This window comes from Dromaius novaehollandiae, chromosome Z, assembly GCF_036370855.1.
Source record: "Dromaius novaehollandiae isolate bDroNov1 chromosome Z, bDroNov1.hap1, whole genome shotgun sequence".
Classification (NCBI taxonomy): Eukaryota; Metazoa; Chordata; class Aves; order Casuariiformes; family Dromaiidae; genus Dromaius; species Dromaius novaehollandiae.
Genome location: NC_088132.1, coordinates 38,202,941 through 38,224,805, shown reverse-complemented (window position 1 = coordinate 38,224,805; position 21,865 = coordinate 38,202,941). Strand labels below are relative to the sequence as shown.

At 37.7% G+C, this 21,865-nt stretch overlaps 1 protein-coding gene across 9 annotated transcripts in view; it reads left to right on the top strand.

Annotated features, from left to right (window-relative positions):
• The first annotated feature begins 5 nt into the window (after positions 1 to 5).
• The window catches only part of CSNK1G3 (casein kinase 1 gamma 3), a 78,722-nt gene continuing 56,862 nt past the window's right edge, over positions 6 to 21,865 (top strand). For 2 of the 9 annotated variants that reach the window (XM_064502699.1, XM_026115350.2), the window contains exons 1-2: positions 8 to 399; positions 17,226 to 17,296. The gene's annotated coding sequence lies outside the window, so the exon portion shown is untranslated. The other 7 variants (XM_064502695.1, XM_064502698.1, XM_064502697.1 and 4 more) reach the window with 7 other exon arrangements.

Below are 21,865 nucleotides of genomic sequence, written 5' to 3'. Positions count from 1 at the left end.
CGCGCCACTCTCCGCTGTCGGGCGATGTGTGCCGCCCGCGCGCTCCTCCGGCCGCGCGGGGGGCGGAGGGGGAAGGGGCGGTGCTGAGTGGCGCCGGGGCGGTTTCCGCCGTCTCTTCCCCTCTGACTCGGAACACCTCTCCGGCTGCGCCCTCCCTGCCCGGCCCCATCTCTCAGCTCACACCGCAGGCGGGGACGGCGGCGGGGCAGAGGCAGGCGGGATCCGTGCCGAGAGGTGGGGGCTCGCCGCCGATTCTGGTGGCCGGACATCAGACGCCTGAGCCGTCGCCGCCTCTTGCCGCTGAGTGTGGAGCCTCCCTCCCCAGTGCACTGCGGAGCCGGGTCTCTTCAGCCCCCGGCAGCGGCGGCGGCGGCTCCTCCTGCTTCCCGCAGCCGGGAGGTAACTGTCACCCGCCGCGTTGCCACGGCGCGTCGAGCGTCGTGGCCGCAGCAGCCCCGTCGGCCAAGGCCAGCGCCTTTTCCACCGTCCCACTTTCCCCCTGTAGCCCGTGGGGGCAGCGCCCCGCTTCGTGCAGAGGAGGGGGAAGGACCGCGGCGGCGGCTCGGGATGCGAGTGGCCCTGGGTAGGCGCCCCGACCCGGGTCCTTCGCGGGGGCAGGGCGAGCGCGCGGGGCGCGCGGCTGGCGGTTGCAGGTAGGGCGACGGTTGGCGGGGCTCGTGGGCACGGCGGGCCCATCCCGTGCCCTGAGGCGGCTGCGGGGTGCTGCCGTGCCGGGTGGGAGCCGGGCTGGGGGGCGGGTGTGCGTTAGGCGTGAGGGTGGGAGCGGCAGGCATCTGTCCTGACCCGCCCGCCCCGGGGGTGGCGCGTGTGGGGGCTCCGCGCTGTGCTGCTCCGACCGGGATCCAGGAGGGAGCCGGGCGCCTGCCTTCACCGCCGGGGAGGTGACGCTTGGCGAAACGGACTGCAAGCCCGCGTGAGAGTCTGTGCCGGTTGCTGCGGAGCGAGGCGGTGCTGGGAGCGCGGGGCGCTTCCTTCGCGCCCCCGGGGGACGGCGGGCAGTGGAAGGCCGCTCACTTTCCTGCCGTTTCTCTCTGTGGCAAAAGCCACTGCTCTGAAACCTTTAACCACACTCTTGTTTCTGGAGGAGTGTGGCTACCTGCTTGTTTCCTTTCCTGACTGATCGATTATTTCAATGCTGTTGGTGACAGTTAGTCTAACCACGAGTTAAGCTGTTTTTGTAGTGGATAAGTTTGTTTTCCTGCTCTGTAAAAGTAGGTTGCTGGAGTACATTGTACGGGTTTGGTTAGCAGATAGTGGAGGCAAGGTGAGCTGGCACTGCTGCTTTTCTTAACAGTAGTTTACAAATGCACACTGTGAATCTTCACAGAATCTTCTTCTTGTGGTTTTAAGATTGATTAATTAAAATCTTGAAGAGCAATCGTCTAGGTGATTTGCTGTGAAACTATTACAAAGCTTATTTTTAGGGGTTTTCCTGTTGACTTTGCAGGCAAGCCCTTAAATGGTATTAAAGTGATGTGCCGCATGTAAAAGCAGTTAAACATAATAAAAGATCCTTTTGTAATGCATTTTATGTATAAGGTGTTTTGTAACTAAATATATACTTAAAATTGCGCATTCATAGTTGTTAGGATTTACTTTAAATGTGATTGTTTCCATGTTTCAGTTTTTTAAAAAACAGATGAACTGTAATAAAAGTAAAGATACATAATGTCCTATAAGTGCAGTTTTTACTAGAATGAATAAGAAAAAATTCCTTAAATGCTGGTAATATGGTGATTTGATGTAGGTGAAAATTTGGGCTTTATTAACTTCAGAGTGTTCTAATAGTACATAGTGTTTTTCAGTCATAAAAATATTTGGACTGGAATGAATGAGTATGCAAAAATATTTCTTATTGTGCCTGTTCCTAAACATGATTGCAAGTGAAGCACACTTAAGTGTATTAAGTTTTGCCACCTGGATTATGACTGCTGTAGTGATAAAGAAATGTAATGATAAATGCACTGTAAATTTGCCCCTTTTCTGGATGCTAGTGTATCCTAGTGGATGGCATTTTGTCCTGAGTCAGGTTGGGGTGTTATAATCCAAGATGAGAGTGGTGTAGTTTTTCAAGAAGAAAAGATGAGAGATTTCTGTTAACTAAACTTAGAGATGTGTTCTATAGACCCAGCATCCTCCTTTTCTGTTAGCGTGGGTTTTTTTTGAATGGAGAAATTTCATTAAGTGAAACAATATTTACACTGGAGATAAGTTGTGTTGGTCTGAAATACAGAAGTAACCTGGCAAACAGGTAGACAAACTCTTCAGTGGAGAATCACTTTCAGCTGATGAAACAGCTCTTCTGTCTTGCTGCTGTACTTTCGAATCAAGTGGATGTGTTTGCTAATAAAATGTAAATGAATTTCAGAATTTTGAATACCAATTTTGATACTGCAGTACTTTGCTTTTTCAGTAGCTTTTTCTGCGTGATCAGGTTAAAGATATGCAAGGGCAGTTAGGAGATTCAACCTGCTTCATTTTAATACCCTTTCTGCAGTTCTTTTTTCCTTATAAAAGTCATTTAACTGTAGAGAGATTCTGTCATCTAATTTATTTATGTGCAGTTAACAAGACTGATATGACTTGCGGTAACATTTCACTGTTTAAAAGTCTCATAACTTGAAAAAATAAATTGTATTTAGTCTTGTTGATGCAATGTATCAAAACTTAGTGTCCCAACTGTACCTGCAAAATGTCCTATAAAAATAGGGTTGTTTATGCTTCCATAATGACTATGCTAAGTTGTTTAATGGTTAGAAGTATCAGTGCTATATATTTCTAAAATATTTTTGTGTTGGAAAATTGAACACTTGTGAAATTGTGCTTTAATAAAAAAAAAAATCTTAGGAAGTCTCCTGCTGCTCAGGATGAATTTAATTTTGTTAGGACTTAGATTAACAATAGATAAAATATGTGGAATAGGGAAGTGGCAATAGTTGTTACTCTTTACAAGCACCTTGTAATTACAAAAGTAACATGCTAAAGGACAGGATCATGATCAGCAGTACTAACTTTGTCTAGTGTTTATCAGTGAAGTCATACCAGCTACACAGTTTTTTTCAGTCTGTTGTAAACAAAACATACCTAGTTCTTATACATTAACTTTGTTTTTATTTGTAACTGTTTTTTTGAAAATGCATACCAAGATGATAATTCAGTTAAAGGCAGACACAAACCATGGGAAGAACAAAGTTGTTATAAAGGATTTTTGAGTGCTGTTTCACAGTTTGAGCTCACCAAGCCAGCTGGAAACTTAACACTGCAAGAAATTTTTAGTCAATCTTATGTGCCTCTTGGTTGAGCAACAGAGCTGATCCTGTGTTAGCGGAAGAGTGGGACAATGCTCTTCAACGGCAGAGTGTGCTTAGATGATCTTAAACTTATCACGAAGCATGGGGGTGGTTTAGTGATGAAAATGGGAGTCTAACATGGTGGTCCCAAGGAGCAACTAACATACCCTGGAAGAGCAGGCAACAGCGAAAGAACTGTGCGCTCTCACCTTTTGTGCCTTCTGAAGGGTTTTGAGGCTTATATATTTTTTCCCCCAATCTACTAAAAGGTGAAAAGCTAGTATTTAGCTAATTGTCTCATACTTAATTTGTGGAGGTCTTAATTTGGAGATTTTCTGGCTATAGAGGCATTTTAATGCTTCAGTGCTGGTGCAGAACCAATGCAAGTGAAATCAAGTGTGCTGCTGATGGGCTTGTTTTTCTGAGCTTCCTTCTGAGTAGCCACCTAGACATTGTTACCTGGGTTTAGGAATTTGCAGTCCACAGCTGAAATAATTTGATGAAGGAAAAGGTGTGTGTTTATTTAAGCTAAACAGTTGCATAAATAGAAGCAGAGTAGTAAGAAGGTTGTCAAAAGCTAGGCTGATGATTACAGTGGGAGCTAGTCGTAGAAACATCTGTCCCTCTCTGTGACCTTAGATAAGCTACTTATCATTTAATAAGTCTACTCTTCTGCATGGTGAGAATATCAGTCTGTGCTGTAGGATTGTTTTGGATTTTGACGTGTCTATTTCAGTAGTTTTAAAGTAAGTTCCTTTAATAAATAGTAAAATACTTAACTCTGTATTCAAAAAATATAGAACAACATCTTTTGGTCAGGTTTATCTCACCTCTGATGTATTTAGTTCTAGTCTGCGATAGAGGATATGTTCATTACCTTAAATGTTTGAATAGGAGGCTTCTTTCTAAGAAAAGGTCTAGAGAATATTTGTAAACATACGTAACACCTTTAGTATGTCAAATGTGTTTAGCAGTGCATTCTCCTAGGATGTTGATTGAGCTGTGTTTTTTATCTCAGCTATTGCATTAAAGAACTTTTATTTGAACACATTTCACTAGTTATTCCTTATCTGCTGCTCTCACTCACTGATTTTATCTGGTGTTTTTGAAGGATATCTACATATAAAAAACTCTATATACATTTCATGAAAGCTTTTTAATACAGGATAGAAATATCTACTTTTGCCTGTTCGAAGAGGATCATTTTGTACAAAATAAAGTTGTACCTTGTAGGTCTAGGAGGAGGGCAATTTTTTGCTATTAGTATGGCTAATATCAGTGCCTTGTGCAATGGAGTTAGGAGCAGCTTATAAATCAGAGAACTGCTTCTGAAAAAATGTGTACTCAGTGACTGTGGGTCACTGAACTCCATGACAGACACTCAAGTAAGGTATTTAAATACTGTAACTGTGGGTTGGTTACTTAATCTGACTCTGTGTAGAACATCACTAACCTAATACAACAGCTTTCCCTTTCCCCTTCATTCTTCCTTTCAGCTTACTAGCTTGTTTAATTTCTAAGATACAAATACTTTTTCATAGCTGTTTGTTGTACTTAAATATAATCTGTTAGTGATTTTAATGTCATTTTTCCCCAGATGGATTTTTCACCAAATTACATGGCTATAACTGTATGGCAAGCTGTACTCTCCATCAATCACAAGTTTAAGTTCCATTATCTTCAAATATTAAGGCAGTGAGAATGTGGAGTGTAACAACAGAAGATAATTAGTAGTATAAAAATCCTGAGGTGTTCTCTGACAAGGAGGACCTAGATTCCTTGATAAAGTATGTGGTTTGTCCACTTTACTGCATGTTTATTCTCTGAGTAATTCTTGAGATGCTGTTTTGGTGGTCTTTAGTAAACTATGTACAATAACAGCTGAATCATTTTAAGCAAAAGCAGTCATAGTTAACAGCAGTGTTCAGGTGGCAGTTAGCGTATGGAGTTCATTGAGGGCAAGTGTGCTGTCTTTAAAATCGGCCTTAAACCTACTGTGAAACACCAGTCTTTGAAATTACACAAGATGGTTTATGTGATTTAATGTCTGGCTGCCGCCAAGTGAGAAAGTCCTGATCCCTACTACCCAGACTTTCCTCCCCTGCCTCATTCCTGGCTGTACAGTTTTGTACCCCCTCTCTTGCTCTGTATTTGTCTCTTGTATCTTCCACTAAGTTGATTTGGCTGCTGGTTAGTAGCAAGTTATTGGTGAGTGTATGAACTTTCTGCTAGGGCAGTGAGTTTAATAAGGGGTTTGAGTGCTGAGGCCAAGTGTGTAAGCAGCAGGAGCAGCAGGCACCTGTAGCAGGAGAGGAGAGCTTTCCCCTTCTGTCTGTGTTGAGCCATTATACTGTCCCATGACATTTTTTCAAAGTGATTTCAGACTTAGATTGGCTGTCTTGCAACCTTAAAACTGTTTTGTTGGTTCAGTTTGTGTTTGGGCTCAGGAAGCTGGTTACATAGTAAATGTTTGTCTGTTACCTTTGAATGACTGCATGGACTAGATTTTTGTAGGAAAAAAAAGTGCTGAGCTTTGGAAGTAGGAGCTTCTGTGGCAGATCAGCTTTGCTGGAATGTGTAAATTAGTCCAGAGTATGACACCTTTGCAGTGCAGAAACAAGTACTATTTTAAAATTGTATTGTTATATGGAAAATCTCTCAAGTACCTTTCTGTGTTTAAGGCGCTAAATGTTTTCCTTTTTAGGACTTTATATTTGGACTTAAATGAAGCAGTTTGAATTTCTATATAGAAAGGTATGAATGGCATTGCATGTATCAACAGCTTAATGTGATATAAAGCAACTTTAAAAATATTGTTTTGCTTAAGAGGAATTCCACCAGCTTACAATTGTGATAGTTATTTTTGTATATCGATATTGTCTGTGTCAGTTTACATGTTGATGGTGTCTGTAAATGCAGAAATCTTTAACAAAAATTCTGCACTATGTGGAGATAGCAGTAAGGGATGTGATTGCAGTTAGGGTCATGGGAGACATGCTCTGCTTAAAACTTGACTGCTATTTTCTTTCTTGTGACTTACAAACAGTGACTTTTGAAAGCAAAGAAGCCCAGTGTAAAACATTCCTCCTTTCCTTTTCTAGGCAAATTTGCCTCAAACAGTTGCAACTCATTCATTTCCTACATTATTCTAGGAGCAGATTGCTCCATGTATCAAGTTTAGAAAGTTCCACTTTTTGCTTTTGTTTAATGTTTTCTGTCAACAGGCTGAGATCTGTCTAACTCTGAAAAGATGAAGGATGAAGCTTGGATTTATAGTGAGCAGAGGAAAGATTTTCATCAACAGACAACAGGAAGATGATGTCTAAATTACTCTAAAGCTTTACCAAAGAGATAAATGTCTTTGCATACCAGAAGTGCCCTTTTGATGTTTGTTGTTAACTTACTGGCTTTGAGCTCTAAAATCTGTTAAATGTACTTAGAATTTTATTACAAAAATGTTACCCTCTTTTTTTAAAGAAATGAGGTGTATCTGATCTGCAGTTCTCTTGTCTGTTGCCTATATAAGTGTTGGAACTTCCCGGACAGTTTTAACCAAGTTTAAACTTCTGTATCTCCATCAAGATACTATGCTCCTACAAGCTTTATAAAAATCAGTATGGTATTTAGATTGAGATCTATACCTTATTCACAGTCAGGAAAAGGCAGGGAGAATGTTTTCTGTTCTGTGTGGTAGTAGCTTGACAGCTATTCAACTTGCAACTTGGTAAACTTGCTAAACTTGCCAGTTGGTAAACTGGATAAACAGCAACACATGCTGTCATTTGGCCTGTTAGCTGAGTGAAAAAGGAAGGTAATAGTTTTATTGTGTGAATAAACTGGATGCTTTCAGAAAAGATAGCTCAAAGTGTTAGAGGGAGGTCTGGAACTATTGTGGAAACATGGAGGCTCTTACCAAGCAACTGAGGTTATTGCAGGGCAGCTGTGTGGGTATAGAACCCTAATCTGTAGATTAAAAAAGCTTTGCTAATATTGTTGCCTTTGGGGAGCAACCTGATGATTAGTCTGAATCTTCCTTAATCTCTTAAGTAGGAAATTAGAAGCTTAGTATCTTAATGTAGGCGCTATGTAGTAAAGTTGTATTTTTGTGTATTAGAATTTTGGTTTAAGTAAAAATCAGTGGAGGTGGTTAAGTTCACATTAGATCCTTGGCGAAACTGACTTCAGTAGAATGCTGGTTATTTAATTCTCAGAGCTTTTCATTTATGCTAGATCACTTCGTGTTCAACATTAGTTTTGTATAGAAACATTTGGGAGACCTGTGTTACAAAGCTTGCTCAGTTTGGTAAAAGGCCATGGGCTTAAGTATGTTTTACATGAAATCTTTAATTTGTTATTAGTTATCTTAATTGTGGCTTAATATCTTAAAAAATTAGTGTCACTAAGCATCTTATGTGTTTAATGTGCAAGTAGCTAAGCGTGTGATTCTGGTTTGGTGTTTGAGGTTTCTTTTGTATCTATTGCATGCTTTTTTTGTATTAAACTTAAGCAAGAAGAAAACATTTTCGACAAGCCTTTTTGAGAATATGCTGTAGCTGTGTTTTAATAAAGATATTTTAAGTAGACATTGTGAGAGCTATGCATGTGAAGGAAGAGCTGCAACTATATGTGGTAATAGTGTGTGACAGAGCTCATTGCTGTAGGAGATCTGTCTAATTGAGATTTAGAGATTATTACAATAGCAGTATCATATGATTTCCATGTTTGCTTACTGCTGTCAGAACACCTGGATAGATTCCTAGTTGCAAAACTTATGAAGGAGACATTTTCCTGAGACGTAGTTTATCACTTGTACTGTGTTATTCCTTTTATATACGGAGTTGGCAGGAACTTGTATGGTTAACATCTGTTATAAGGTTGTACTTTCAGTGGCAAAAACATTGTCAAATTAAGTCTGAAGCTTTTCGTACTAGTTTCTGCCTCAGAATTAAAAATAGTATTAGATCAGATTAAACTGTTTGGTTAAATTCTAAAATAGGCTTAGAAAGTGTATTCTACAAATGGGGGGGGGGGGAGGAACAAAACTCTCAACTTCTTATTGGTTCTAGTGCTGTTAAATTAAATCATGAACTAGAAGTTTAATGGGGTGGCCTGTCATCCTCTCCACTGCTGTTTAACCAAATTTTGTTGAGTTCTAAGGCTTTGAGAAACACCATTTATAAATATCCAACAGAGCTGACAGTTTGGAAGAAGTTCTACAAAAATTCTCTTCTAATCATGTCCAAGTCTAGGCTGCATGAGTGGAGCAAAACTTTTCTGGAACCTGCTCCAGGTGGTAGTGAAAGACCAGTGTGATGCTGGGCACTGAACTTAGCACAAAGTGACTTTCCAGCTTATAATTTCAGTGTTTCCTTTCCTGCTGCCCAAGAAAAGGAGGAAATACATGACTTGGGCAGTGAACAAGTGAATAGGCCTGTGACTAGCAGTGTTGTCAAAGCTGGAGGGATCCAGGAGTATTTCCTACCTCCCAAATCCAAGTGAACATAACCATACTGGACTTGTATGACAGAGCGTACCTTGGGCTGAAGTTCAGTACAGTCATAGTTGGCCTGAAATAGGAGAGTAGGAAAAAACCTGAATGATTCAGGAATGGTTGAGGGCACAGATTGGTTATGGAAGTAAGATCAAAATGAAGAAAGGCAGAGGTACTAAAACATACTCTCAGTAGTTCTGTGTTGTCAAAGCCTGTGAAACTTGCTAGGACCATATCTCTAGGGGTATTCGAGAAGAATAGTGTTCAGTAGAGAACATAAAGAATGATGTTAAATACAACAGGTGAAAGATGACTGTCTTATGGGATCAAATCATGATCTGTCAGGCAGCAGTATGTGACACATTATTTTCCAGGCTTGTTTTTCCCGAGTTTAGCACAGTAGTGAATGTCTGATGTGACTGCAGTTGCAAGCTGAAAATGCTGGTGTTAAAGTTGGTTGAGTTTGGTCCCCCGTAAATTCTTGTGGTAGAATACAGCTATGTAATTAGAGGTGGGTGAGGGGAAATTAGTTCCACTCAGTGAATTAAACAGATGTATAATAGGTATATACTGTACATTTGGTGAAGTGCTATTCATAATCAGTGCTTTTTGTCTAGCATTTGTGGAATGCTAAAGCACACTATTTACTTTATCCTATCCAAATTGTAACCTGAAAATAGAGTTATTAGTGTGTTTTGGGCTTTTAGGGAATGTTTTTCCTTGTAGTGCTGGAGTGCTTCACAGTCATGCTTAATTTTATCTTCGTATACAGCCAGGATATTAGATGAAATGTGGTAATGTCATCCTTATGTTGTTTTCTAACTTTCAGATATGTGTTCCACTTTAAGTTAAAGATATGTTAAATAAGCTGTAGTCTCTAAACATTTCAGTTCTAAGAGTGAAATGCTGGTAGTGCAATGATGTAAAAAATTGAAGCATTCATTATGTAGCATCAGCAAACTCAGCATTAGCTTTGTGGCAGCTGTGGACATGTAGCCCATTTAAGTGAGAGAAGGAAGTTAGAAAAGTGAGAAAAGTTACTGGAGTGCTGCTCAACTATCAGTTACCCTCCTTTCTCTGCTCTCTAGCAAATAAGCTTTTGCTGTCCCTATTAGATCCTTTTTCATCATCTTGTATGCTGCTTCTCTCCTTTCTGAAAACTGACTTTGCACATTTCCTTTAAAATGGTGATTACGTGAAGAGGCTTGATCTTGCAAGCAGGATGCATGCACAAAACTTTTAAGCAAGCAAATGCATCCACCTACATGGAATCATAAAATGAAGCTGGTGAGATTTTTGTGGTGAAAGCCTGTAATGAAGTGTGATTTGTGGATTAGGGCCAAACTTTTCTTCTAGGTCAGTGAGAAAATATAGATGTTTATACACTGACCAGAAAATAGATATCTGCAGTTGATATTCATTTTAAGTTTACAGAGATGAAGAGATTGCTTGAGGATCTTAACTTGTATGTAATTAGGCCATTCTGTCATACTTTTGGGAAAAGTTATGTTGAGTTAGGGTCCTGAGTATCATACATGTCTTCTGATGTGACAAAATTTTGACCAGAATTGACAACTGGATGGCAGGAGAAGTCTGCATTATTGTTGGTTAGATAGTCTTTCAGATGACAAAATTAAATGTACAGGTCAGATACTAAAGTTTGAATGTTTGCAGCCTTCAGATTTCTTTAACTGTGACTTTAGAGCTTGATACAAGAAAAATTGTAGCTTAACTAGAATGGACTTTTAAAACTAGTTTGAATGCAAACTGTATGCAAAGTGTATTTTTGGCTGGTTTTTGACTAAGCGGCTTACTGTATTTGGTTAAATGTGTCAGATATGCAAATTGATATGCAACAAGATTTTAATTAGAAGCATCAAATCTGTTTTTCTGCTACATTTTGAATATTAAAGGAGGATTTTACATGGTAATGTATTTTGCTGATGAACTTTAAGTGTGGATTTGAAAGCTCATACTAGAACTTTGAACTAATTGTTTGGCAGTTGATACTGGAAAAAGGAAACAGTTTTGGAATTTATATTTTGGCAGATATACATCTAGACAGGAAAACATAATTTTTTTGAACTTGGCTGACTAAATTTTTATTCATGAGAAAGTCGCTCTGAGTTACCTAGAGTCTTCAATGAGGCAGCTTCTGTGAGTGAAGCTTGTCAGTATGTGTTTGTGAACTAAGACTCTGTAGACTTGCTTTCAGTTAACAAAAAACATCCTGCTTAATGTCGAGGTACAATCTTATAAATGGGGATAAGTGAACAAATATATATTTTTTAATTTGGCAGTATCAGGAATGTTGATTACCTCATATTTGCATGTCAAAATATGTAATTCTGTTTCTTTTGTATTTATGCTGCTGGGTACTTTGCAAAACTGTTCTGTTAATCAAGAGTGGTGTGATAGCACAGAAGGTAGAAGTAGAAAAGACTGGATGCTACCTAAACAGTGTAGTTGTTTCAGATAGTCATAAAGTCAACAGAATAATCTGTGAAAAACTTAAAAGATTTGAAGTAAAAATGCCGGAAATAGTAATGGAAAAGATACTTGAGATGCAAACATCGTAGTGTTGGAATTGCTGATAATGCAAACAAAATTAAGAGCACTTATGATCTGGTAGTTGCCTCAGACTAAGTGGTGGGAAAAACCACAAATAAATATGAAAGTGCTTTGAGGCCATGTGCTTTGAGAAACAAATTGCACAGCTGAGTTCCTGCATACTCTGCTATAAGTGGATTTAACTGATTATGTTTGAAATTAGAGTATTATATTTCCTTTCCTAAATAGGTGCTTGTATCTTGTACTTCTGCAACTTGAAGTGTTGGATCTGCATGTCATCAAAAAGTTGTAGCTGATTTTCTAGTTTTCCCTCCTTGCTGATGAAACTCCAGGAAGAATTTCCAACTCAGTAGTATATTGCATACTTTTTCTTTGTGAAATAAATGTAGTGAATACACTTTTAAAGTAAGGTATGATGTCCAGGCTTTGTTCAGTATTCCTAAAGACAGAAGCTGGCTGGAAAAGACGGTCAGTAGTGGGTTTTGGTGGTGTGTATGTGGATGCTTGCTGAAGATCTGATTCAGGTGCATCCTTGCTTCTTGTGTTCCATGTTTCTCATTCATGTAGTAGTTCACTTTTCCCTAAAGGACTTATGCTAACTTGAAAATGTTCATTGCTATTTCTTGGATGCATTCAAATCTGCTGCAAAATATGTTTTGGGGGGAATAGTGTTGCTCCAGAGGATTTCCATGTTTCACTTAGAATGCTTACAAGGTGGTAGTCTTCCTGACTGAAATCAGAATGATATAATGATATGACTGAAATTTCCTCAGATGAATCAACTAACATCTAAAAACATGATGAATCTTGAAGTGTGCTAAAATGATAGAAATAGTCAGTACCAAGCTGTATTTTCTTTTTATCTTAAGAGAAAGGAAAAAAAGAAAAAATTAGACTGCTTTAGACTTAAAAAAAAATTTTTTTTGTCTGTCAAGTGGATGAAATCGATATGAACAAAAAAGAATAGAGTTACAAGTGGATAAGTTCTCTTATTGTTGATATTAATTTAGCCAATGCCTTCCAAAAAATGTAAAATGTAATAAAGTAATGAGCAACTTAGGTACAGATTATTGACAGCCAGGAAGAGGAAACATCATAAATTTGTTTGAAAATGAATTTTGCTTTACAAAATAAAAAATACTTTTAATATTTATTCAAAGACTGAGTCATGCTTGTAGGTATTTTGATGAGATCAGAAAATTGAAGTTGAATTCAGTCTCTGCCAGGCAAAAGGTATACTAGGAAATAGTGAGATTTGCTGAATTGTTGGAGAACATGTCTTTTTATGTAGCATCTGTGGAAGTTCTGTGTATGTTCTGAATGTTTCAGAGCTCTCACTTTATCTTTCAACTGATGATAATGTGCTTACTTTTTTAACTTCTGCAATGTGGTAAATCATGAAATATTCTTGATCAAACATATCTAATCGGATTTTGACCTGTTAAGTTATGGAGTTAACTTTTTTGCATTTGACTTTATTATGGAGTTCTTACATGAAAGTGTCTTTTCCAGCTCAGAAGTTCAAGCTAAAAACCATCCAAGTATTATGGTACTGACACTAGAAGCATCTGTTTAAAAAATAAACCTATAGATACATGTATTTGTAATATCAAGCTGTTGTAATATCAACTCTACTGTTTTTTTGGTCATATGAAGATCGTGTGAAGGTTTGCATTTCTTTCACCGAAATAAATTGAAAATAATGAAGTTACTCAACAGTTGATTTTTCTTTTTTCATTTAAAGTAAATGAATCTTACTAAATACCATCTAAATTTAGAGCTGATTGATATTCCATCACAAAAGCTTTTGGAGGCTAGAAACTGCTGAAGATAAGTCTGCTGTTGTAAATTTTCAGTGGTCTTCAATTCTGAAGCTTTTTGCCATGTGTTTGAAATTTCACTGTTGTCCTACTGCGTGGAGATGTTACAAAAATGAATGAAAATGGTGCAGTTGTCTTAGAGCTAACCTAGAAAGAATAGTCTGTACCTTCAGTGAGGCATGCAACAATACTTTAAATAGTTGATTAGATCTTTCAATTGTGTACTGATGACCTAGCAAGGAAGCTGTCAAAATCTAAGCTTGATTTCAGAATTGTGAAATAAATTAGTCTTTCTACTGTAAAATGCTTTTAAGGAGTTTTGCTGAATAAAAACAGTTCTATCAGTATACCTGTGTGGTTCACATCTATTTGTAACACTTGATGTTGAATGTTGAAAATTGAATAGGACTGTTCTTTGTCTGAAACGAGGATTACTTATTAGGTGAATTATTCCATAAGTGCTATGTATAATGCTAGAGGAAGGCTCCTGGAAATCTGAGAAAGAGGCAGTGGAAACTTCCTCTGCAAACTTTTGGAAGGTGTGAAGAGAAGTTCTGCTGCTGGGTTATTAAAGTGCCAGAAACACAGGACCCTGGGGCTGGAGGCCTGTGAACCAAGAAGCTTGAGGAACCAGGAAAACTGAAAACATGTGTTGTATGAAAACAGTTGGAACTTGGGTAAATTTAAGTACTTTATGTTCAACCAGGGGGTGTTTTATACCATGTTACTTCTTGTTTCATGGCCTGTGCTGCTGTATACTTCTTGTAAAATTAGAGAAAAATAGTAGTATACCAGGACTAATATGGGATCTTGTAGCTAAACCGTGTATGGTAATGCATATGGTACCTGAGGGAGCAGTTAAGATTGCATGTTTCATTTAACTTGGTCACTTCCTGATTCTGGCATGTTTTATTTAGCAGCTTCAATCCTCTCTTAAAAGGTTTATTTAATAGTAGGTCTGAAACACTAACAAGGAATAAACTAGCTAATAAGTTTTTATCTTAAAGGTGACTTGCACATTTGAAAGTGAACATTGCTATGGCATGCGCCCCAAAACATGTAAACTTGCATGCTATTATAGTGGTACTGCTGCAGGCTCAGCCACCTGAGATGTGTCTGAATGAAGGTGCTTAAATGAGTTAGTCTTCGAATGCCCTCTTATATAGGATCTTTTTAAAACTTTTTATTATTGTTAAGTAGAGTCTGTTATGTGGTATATAATGTCTAGAAGTGTTAACTGAAACACTTTTAACTAACACTTAAAGATGTGTAGATACAATTCATCTCTGATCTAGAAATATCTAAAATGTCTTCTAGATGTAGCCTTTACTGGTGTGTCATTCCCTGTATTAGAATTTGAATTTTAGCAGTTTGCTAATAGTCTGGCAGTAATTAGACTCTGCTGAAACTGACTTTGAATAGCATGTTCTTATGTCCTGTTGAGTGAGACTCTGCATGAAATTAAGTTTTCACATGATGATAAAACTTCATGGTGTTTTAAAATTGTCAGCCCATCTGTCTATCAAGTGAATGTGGGATTTTTCACCAGTAAATGTGAAAGAAACTGAGTGGGTATGTATGATCTTTGGTCATGGTGTTACCTAAAGAATTGACACTTGTCTCCAAGATGCTTGAAGGGGAAATTTGATACAAATGTGGTTATATAGTTGAAAAAGATACAAGCAAACTTTATGGTCTTGTGTGATTATCCTTTTTGCTCATAGCTGATGTTGCAATACTCTTAGATTATGAATACTGAATCTAGGAGAAAAAGATCAAGAGGATTTAAAAGAAAATTTCTCTAATGAAGATTAAGGAAAAGATGATTTTACTTCACAGCAGTATATTTGCATATTAAAATAATACATGTTCTGTCTGGGTGGTATATGAACTTGGAACAAGAGCAGCAAAGCTGCTGATTATACTGGTCGTATAGTGGAGCAGAATGGAGGACATTAGCCTGAATATTTTTCAACTCAGTGGTTTATGCACTCTGTATATAATATTGCAGTGCTTTTCTTAAGTGTATTTTCTTTAAATATTTTTTCTTTGTACTCACAAGCATAAATGATCAGGTCATCCAAAAATTACCACCTGCTTGTTGGGGAGTGGGGGGGATGGGGAGTGGGGAGTGGATGGGGAATACTTGAGTTTTCTTACAGTAAGGATGAATTTGGAACTGAGACTTGCTCACTTAGTTTCTCTGTTTCTAATTCTTAGGATAAAAAGTTTTCAGTGTTAAATTCTTTCAAATTATACAGCTGTGCAACATGGATTTAAGTACAAAATTTAACTTATGAATATGCCGTTGAATTGCAAGATCACTTTTGCTTACACATCTGTAGTTCCATCACAATTTACAGAGTTACTCTGTAGATTTATTTAGAGTGCAAAACAAGCATTTCAAATAAGCTGAATTTTGAGTTGAATCTCCTTTTGTCTTAACTAAGCAAGCTTTAGGTGCAAATCATCAATGTGCAAAACGTGATTCAGTAGAGTAAAAATGCCCTTGCAAGCAATACAGGGGTCTGTCATCCTCAAATATCACAAAATGCTCATCTAACCTTTGGAAGAGGACTTTATGGAATGGTTCATGTAGTTCTTACCTTGGCTTTAGTGAGCAAGCATGTAAACACCTATTGTACTGTAGAAAGAACACTACTGAAGTTGTAAGGTCAAGTATCTAAAAGTTTGGAAATGGTAATGCATGTAGGTAAACTATGGCATGGTAACTTCATGCAGTGGAGCACTGAGCAAACCCTCCTGAGCTGGGAGTAACTACTGTAGTTCCAGAAGCAGAAGTGGTATAGAGCAGTGTTGGGGAATCCAGGCTTTTGAGTTGCCTTTGGATTCATACTTCAGCTGAGATAAAACCAGTACTGGCAAAAGTAGTTCGTTCTCTGTGTACCTAGTAAACGCTGTGTCTTCATATGATTATTCATTACAAACTGGGGTTGTGTTTCAGGTTGATGTTACTGTAGTCTTGTGGATAAGTTGGTATTGTGTTAATTTGACTGTATGGTCTAGATCTAACTAGTGTACTGACAGGGACCAGTAGCCTGGCTGTCTTGTCATCACTAATTTTTCACTTGTCTAAAATTGAATCCTAGATCACTTTTCTTCTGCAAGTGTTTGGTTTATCAGTGGGCTTTCTGTCAGATGAAACATGTAACTAGCTATCATCTTCACTTTCTCTTGCATTCTTTACCACTCCTTTTCCTGCTTTTGAGGCAGTCTCTCTACAGTGCTTGGGAATATCTGTCAAATTCCATCAAATAAAACCTCTTTTAGCTAATGGCAGTTCCTGCATCGTAACTGCTTCTGTCCTGGTCTTCTAGTTTCATTTCACTGTTTATCCTCAATCTATATGAACTGAAGATCTAATTTCTAATTAAGATCTGATTTCTTTTCGTACTGTCTAATAGCATTCTGACTTTTTTCTTAACTTTCTTTGCCTTCTCTTCCTCTTTGTACTTCTCCTTAAGTAGTCATTTCAATTCTATGACATTGCTTTGTTAACTTGGCTTTTATTGTGTTTGCCCTTCTACTGTTTCTTAATCTTTTTTGAGCACATCCTACCTATATTCCCTGCTCTCTGGCTGAAACTTATTAGTCAAGTTATTTATGCCTTATGTTTTTTATAAACAGATTGCTTGTGAGAATAATGAAAATGGAACAGAAAAGCAAACTGAGAATTGGAAGAGGAGGGTGCACTGTATGGACAGAGTACATGTAAAGAGAATGTAGACCATTTAACTTAATGTAGCAAGAAAAGGAGTGTACAGTTAACTTAGAGCACTTACACTGTCTATGTTTTTCCTTGCCTTAGTTGATACGCACTTTTGTATGGTGTCTGACTTCTGAGTCTTAAATTATCTGGAGTCTTTGAACAAATTAATCAGCTGGCTCCTATTTAACGTTGTAAGAAAACTAATGCTATTAAACCTTAATATGTACTTGCATTCTGTATCGGAAGTATTAGAGTGCCGAAGTTGATTGCAAATGCTACATATGTTTCTCTTTGCCTTCTAGTGCTTTCCCCTAAAATGTGAGCATTATGGTGAAGAAAAGAGATTGCTGTGAGCAGTATAACTCTTTCATAGGTAAGTGTAATGAAAAAACCCCCAACCAAACAAAAGCGTGAATGCCTTTTATGTTTCTAAGACAAGTATTTCATAATGTTATACAGCAACTTGTGTGCAGTACAGTTATAAATGCTCTGTTTATGTCAAATTATGTGCAGATTATTTTATTAGGATATGGTATAAGAGAATGCTTGTATCCTGGAGAAACTGATAGGAATGTTTGTCTTCCTTCTGACATGTAATATGTCAGAAATATACAAGGCTTCTCATGTCCCTTTAGCAGGAATCTGACAGAAGGTACTCAGTTTATTTAAAAAGTGTACCTGTAATGTAACTGTAATAGCTGTTGATTCAAAGCAGAAAAGGTAAGTGCATAAATTGCCATATAATAGATTCATCTCTGAAAACTAAAATGTCTGTGTTATGTGTTGTCTTAATGCATTATTTCCATATGTTTCAGTAAAACACTCCGTAAAGCATTACTTAATCATCATGGAAGAGTATTTTAACTTTTTAGGAACACATTCAGTAATGTTTGATCATGATTTACTCTATTTTGTTTCTTTTAGTGGTTTTTCTTGCTTCGTGATTTGCTGTCAAAATGTTAGTACTGTTTACGAAAATGACTATTGGATATATACTCAAGCTTATCTGTATCCTTTGAACACAGCGTAACTTTTTGATTGTATTCTAATTTTTAAGGTGATGTCTGGCTAACATCTTTTTGTCGGTCTGATTTCAGAAGTAATAGTTTCTTAAATTGAAAACTTCATGCTAGGCTATTTGTGCTGGAATTGCTTGCTTCAAAAAAGTTACTCACCAAACACTGAGTGTTTGGAATTTCACAAATTTGAAGGATGTGACTGTTGCTTTTGTAAGACAGACAAGAAATAGAATTAATTTCTAATAAATGCTGAAGTACTAAGTTCACCCCCTTAACTTGGATATCATCCAGAAAATGGGTGGAGGTAGTTGTGACATGAGTAAAGAAACAGGCCACAGTGTGACCTGAGCAGGGAATAAAAACTGCTTATATGCTGTTTGGAAGCTATATGAATACTGAAAAGGACCATTTTAAAGAACTTTCTTGAATTCCTTCAAGTAGGAAACTCCATTGTGCTCCTTACGAAGAAGATGCAAGGAACAGCCCTGGATAAATAGGGTGGCAGAGCCTTATGATGTGTAGCATATTGACAACCCCTTCTCTTACTATTTTGCCTTCCTTTGGTCTTGGTCTTTCTCCTCTTAGTGCCTTTCTAGATGATGCATCACATCAGTTGCAAGGGATTTTTTTCTGAAAACAGCAAAATAAAGTTTTAAGAACTGTGTTTACGAGGAACAGCCTTGCTTGTTGTAGGATATCATTCAAACTTAGATGTAATTTGTGAAAATGTTTTGATTGCTTATTTGGAGAACTTGTATAAATTAAATTCTTTTTGCCTGGTTGAATGGCATACATTTGGGGTGGATGTTTTCATTTTCTATAATTATTATTTATTTTATTATATTTATTTTTGTAGATGCACAAGAAATAGTAAATACTACTTTAAGAATATTTTCTTAGCTGGAGAATCTTGTTTTATGGTACGCTTAGAAGTAAAATCCTAAAACACTAGCTGTCTTGTTTGTTTTAGCTGACACTTCTTGTTGGATAAGTTTTGCCAGGTCCTGGGACAATATATATAGCTGAGACGTGTCTTAAGATATATTGTGCAATTAATATTGGCTGTTCTCTTCCCCCTGTATCTTTATTTGCAGAAGATAACATTGTATAGATATATTTATAAATTGTCTGTTTTTGAAACTAATTATAGCTGTCAGCTACTATAAATTCAGTTGCAGAGTAAAAAGCAAAATTAAATATTGGTAGTAGTTTCTTTGACATGATTCTGTTCTAAATTGGCTATGTTTCAATTTATAAAGTAACCTTTGTATCAAATGCTTACAAAGAATATCTGATTTGATAATTGTTTAGGTGTGCAGTGTTATGTTAAAACACTGTCTGAGGCTGTATATATAAAAGCAATCAGGAAAATCTTTTCTTGATAAAGATTGTATTAGTATAACTGAGTTGAAAAGGTCAGTTATTAGTACTTCTATTAGATATCTAAAATATTTGACTCTTAAATTTGTGGAAATTTTTATTCAGGTATGCAGATACAATGTTTTTGTAAATGAAGAGTCTAACCTTAAGTCTCCATCTCTGATAACTTAATACTATTTACAAATTACAAATATACCACGTGCTTATCTCACATGTTTAAGTGCAAATCTTACATTAACGCATTTATAAATAGAACTCTTGAATAGAAAGTCAGCATAGCATACCATTTGGAGGTATGCCTAACTGGATCAGAGTAGGGCATAAGGTGAGATCAACTTCAAAAACTAGCAGACTTAAAAATACATAATTTAAACAGGTTAGAAACTTCATAAACTTAATATTTATAGTATAACTACAGATATCTTGGAGGAAACTCTCACTGAACCTGAAAAGTTGGATTATGTACTTTCAGAATAGGATATCTTGTGACTATGAATTTAAGTGCTTCAGTTTGGTGTAATGTGTACTCAGGCTGTTTTCACATTGCTGTGCTGTTGGCTAGGTATGTGTTAACAGAAATTGAGTTAGCTTCCATCACATGCAGTGAACAGAAATATTAACATTGAAAAGCAGAGTTTTCTCTTGGTTCTGTTTTAGCTTCATGAATATGAGTGAATACTTAAAAGGAGGAATCTTTAGATATTCATTTAATGCTTATTTATTAAGTTACATACAAGACAGTTTAAAATAAAGTTGAGGTTGTATAATAATGGATTAAAGAAAGGCAGAATAAAGGATCCAGTAGCTTGCTATTCACAGCTAAGATATCAGCATTTGGTGAGGTGTATACATAGCATAACTGTGTTATTGTAATGGAGATAACTGATATGGTAGGACCCCCAGGCAGATGTTGCTTTATGGCATATATACTTAACTTTGTTATAGTAAACTTTACACAGAAGATTGAAAGACTTTTAAACTAAAAGCCAGAAGGATGTTACTTGAATGAAAGCTAAACTCAAGGAGGGAACTAAAATCTAGGAAAAATGAAACAAAAAAAGGATGTTTGTGCGTGGCAGCTCTTACCCCGTTTCCTGTTGTAGGTGAGCCTCTGCTTCTAGGCAGCCTTATGACTGAGTGTCATCAAATCCTGTCCTGTCTTTTCTGGTTCCTAGGAACTCCTTTGTTACTGGAGGTATAGTCTGTGCTCTCTGCATTGTAGTCTCTAAGGCTGTGCTTGAGTGGTAGGCCCTTTACAAAGGTCTCTGGCTCTTCACTTGAATATGCTTGGTAGTTCAGTTGCCTTACAAGGGGAGCTCCACCTAGCACAACTCTCAAAGGAGCACAATTGTGAACAGAAAAATAAAGCATATGCCATCTGTCACAGATGGCAGTAGCAGGTTACCATGTCCTGTGCCAAGTATCTCATTCCCTCCTGGAATTCATCCAGGGCTATTCACATATATTCCAAAACTGTGGAAGGAAAATGAAATTTGGGGCACTTAGTCTCATTGCAGGCCATGATCTTTTATAGATGCAGCATCTTACGTTTGTCCATATTAGTCATCTTCAGCATTGAGCTGTGGGATTCAGATGGAGAGAAAACACAAGTGGCAGTCTTCTCTCTCTTCCCTCTGAGCCCTGGGTTTTTGCACTTACCACTTTTATGTCCCTTTCTTCCTCGACTTTTTCCCTTTCTCCTCGTTCCAGTGGCATCTTTCCCTGTTACTGTCAAGCTTTTGTCCTCCCTCTACAATTGAACTGGACTTCTCTAGCACAATGCTTGGGTTCAGCAGAGTCGGTTGAGAATGAGACTGTCAGATTTCTTGCTGTCCTTTGAAGTTCAGCCTCTGACAACAGGAGGCTTCATTTGTAGGGAGGATAGATATCTACAACAGCTGGAGTTGTTGGAGACTCTTAGCAGCAGCAAATCTTTTTGTATATGCAGAATGCATTTTTCCCTTTGGGGCCTATAACTTGGTGTGGTTCTACAGTGATGGTACAAGGCAGTGCCTCCAATTGTGCTTTAGATTTTGGAGATCCAAAGGAACATGTTAGTCTGTTTCAAAGAAGAGTTTTCTAGATCAATTTTTCAAATAAGGACAGAACACTTCTCCTGTTTTCAAAACCAGTTTTGATTGAAATATACCATCATTTTTTTCCCTCCGTCTTCCGAGCTTCAAAAAAGTCTGAGACAGTCAGCAGGTATGGACAACAGCGTTTTATGTGGATGACCATTTGTAAACTATAGTCTTGCTAATGGCTCTCTGGAGGCCTTCAAGACTGAAATCTAGAAGCTAAGACTAATTCTTGGCACTGCTGTTAGTGTTTGGTTGTGTGTGGGGTGGGCTTGGTTGTGATTTGGACTTTTCAAATTAAAGCTCTCCCAATGATTATAAATGGATTAAAGTTATTACTTGTGCAAATTAATTTCTCACTGGTAAAGCTTCAGCATCTTGGAAACTACTGAATAGGCTTCGTCTGGACAAGCATGCACACAGAGCAGCTAGTGTGCTCTGTGTAAATACTCATCTGTCCTTGAG